Source organism: Mastigoproctus giganteus, chromosome 6 (assembly GCF_048544385.1).
Source record: "Mastigoproctus giganteus isolate SK-2022 chromosome 6, ASM4854438v1, whole genome shotgun sequence".
NCBI lineage: Eukaryota > Metazoa > Arthropoda > Arachnida > Uropygi > Thelyphonidae > Mastigoproctus > Mastigoproctus giganteus.
Genome location: NC_143580.1, coordinates 219,268,511 through 219,271,814, shown reverse-complemented (window position 1 = coordinate 219,271,814; position 3,304 = coordinate 219,268,511).

Below are 3,304 nucleotides of genomic sequence, written 5' to 3'. Positions count from 1 at the left end.
GGTATTTCAGTAGAGCAGTCTTAATGAGGTCCAAAAAAATATCTTTGATTTATTAAATAAGTGAATCTTAATACTAAAAGCTATGTAATTCTGTTTACTTTGTTTTTTGAATTTAGTTGTTTCCAAAAATCCTAAAAATATATAAAAAGAAAATGAACATTACTCATTTTAACTTCTGAACAAGACAGTTTAGTTTTAAATATAAGCAAAATTATTATTAGTAGTAGTGTCATATGATACAAGAAAACAAGCTTATAAAGCATCAACAAAAAAAAAAAAAAAAACTTCCCACATCAACTGTCCACCATACCCTCCAGTAATATGTCTAGTAGTTCTTTGAATTTATTCAAACTACCCACTTCCACCACCATCATGTGAAAATTTGTTCCTTCAATCAACCACCCCCCTGGTCAGAGGCAAACCCCACACATCTATCCTGCAACCATACTTCCCAATTTTAATTTATGACCCCTCATGTGTAGTGTGAGCAAGAATTCCATCAGCAATGAGCTTGCTCAATCCATTCAAAGCTTTACACCTCACTAAAATCTCCTCAGAGGTGCCTATTCTTCAGACATTACAATTTGCAGAACTGAAGCCTTTCTTCGTAAAACTACTCCAATCTCATTGCCCTTCTCTGCACCCATTCCAACAAATCTACATCCTTCCTAAAATGAGGCCTGAGACTTGTAAGAAGTACTCAAGATGCAGCCTAACTATTGCCTTGAACAATGGAGTAATTACCTCATTATCCTGAATAGCAAAGTTCCTATATAACAACGACAAAATCCTATTAACTGTTCTAGCAGCCTGTGCCTGTCTGCACTGCTCAGAGAACCTCACATCTGACTGCACAATTATCCCCCACCAAGTCTCTTTCCTTTTCCCTAGCCTGGGTGTAGTATCACACAGTTAACACGTTAATCTGGGATTACTACTACCCATATGCAGTAGCTTATATTTGTCAATGTTAAACTTCAATTACCATTTCTAAGCTCATCTGTAAATTTTTTTTTAGATCTTGTTGCAGTAACTTACCCTGATGACATTATTAACCATCCTGCCAACATTTGTATCATTTGCAAACTTAGACATTAAGCCTGATATGATATACCTTCATCAATATCATTAATATATAAATTAACAATGGTCCCAGGACTGAACCCGGGTGGGGGGGGGGGACTTCACTAATAACATTAGTTCATGAAGAGCAGCATCCATTAATAACTACTATCTTCTTCCACTCAACCATCCCTTTATTATTATTAGTGGCATATCGTGCAAAAAAAAAAAAAAAAAAAAAGTGTCAATGATGTTAGACACTGAAAGCTGGACAGAAATGGTATCAGCTACATACATCACATAACGAAGAGGCTGTTTCCACAAAAAAGAAAGGGTCCAGACAATTAGAACAAGGTATTAACAGCAAAATATACAAAAAAGGGAAATTGCAGAGAAATTTCCCTTTTTGTATAAGAAGAAAAGACATTTTAGGTCAAACAAGGGATACTACAATCAAATATTTACCCAAAGTTTAATGTGGGAGATACAGAAACTGGACTCGTTATTATAAGTGGATGATACTGTGCTGTTAAATAGTAACCTGCATGGTCTTCAAGAACCAGCATATCACATAAAGGTTGTAGAGAATTTAGCATGAAAATTAAATAAGTTTTTTATTTATACTCCAGAACAATCACATAAGGTCAGAGATCACCAGAGGGAGAGAATCCAAGAACATCATATTTAGCAGTCGCAAGTTTGAACTATGGTCTACTCAAATATACGTACTGCTGTTCCCTCACATTTTGCCACTCAGCTGTGGCATAGTTACACAAAAACAGAAGTTATGAAAGCGAGACCTTTACACCATCTGTAAATTTCAATGTTGTATGCTTTATATTCCCCTTGATAATATCATTCAAAATATGAAACAAGAATAACCTTGAAGAATCCAGCATTTTGATAGCCCATTATGAAATATGAGCACTTGTGTCAACTCTCTTCCTGCTGTCTTTCATCCCTACCTCATTCCACTTCAGAATCTTTCCTTCCCATAATCCTCAATTCACTGCAGCTTTTAAGAGCATCCACCCATATATGAAACCATGTCAATTTGTTAAAAGTCTAAGTAGTACATGATGTCAAAAATATTTCTTGCTTAAATGCATTTGTGTTATTCTGAAAAACCCAATGCATATATCATTATTAATTTACAATTACATTTTTTTTTTTTTTTTATGAAAACCCCAAACACTATCAAAACCTATAGTACTTAGTACCGTGCATGGGTTGAAGGAGAAGTATGGGGGGAGGGGGATGCCAGAAACTTTGCTCTAGAGACTAAACATGTGTTTCACCACTTCAAGCCTCCAATAAGCAAAGTGGTGGCATTTCACCGGTTGATGAAAGTCATCTACCACCTACTTCAGAATGTCTTACTGTTACACAAAATCTTAAGTGCAACCTTGTTATAAAGTGTAACAAGATTTAATGACAAATTGAGAGCCACCTGCATGCTTAACTAGCCTTTATTGTTAATGTGATTAATAATAGAAACTCGTTCTAAAGCCTATTCCATTGGCAATTCTTTCCAAACTGAAGATTAGTTAACAGTATCAAGTTCAACTGTGGTTTTTTATCATGTAGAATGAAATAATTGTACACTTCACTGTAAAGTGTGCTGCAAAAAAATACACTAAATACCTAACTTAGTGTAGATGAGATGAAGTGTGCACACCTTGTAACATCAGCTTACTGTAGGAAGAAGTAACTGGCAATGTAATAACAAAATAAAGGCTAAACTGTTGTTTTTAGAAAGAAAATCAAAAATGTTACAAGCATTTTTTTTTTTTTTTTTTTTTTTTTAACTTAACAAATGGCTTAGTAGAGTTGCAATACCTTGGATTTAGTCCACCTCCTCCATTTGGGCCCTTAATTCATCGCTCATAATAGTTCCAGAAAAAAAATATCCCTTTTATTATATAATAAAATGTTTTCTTCAGTAAAAAATCAAATTATTATTGTTATTATAGAAAACAGACACTAAAGCGAGTGTACTACATTCGGTATGTTTTTCACAAAACTGAAAGGTTATTTTTCCAAAACATGTTTTTTCTATTTCCTTTTCAAAATCTAACGGTCACGGGTGATGTACTTGAGTTACATATTTTACATATTTTGTAACATATATTACATTTTGTAACATCAGTTACATATTTTGTAACTGATGTTACAAAACTATTGAAATATAACGTATTGCCTATTATTTAATACATGGCTTATTTGACATAAATAAGCGTGT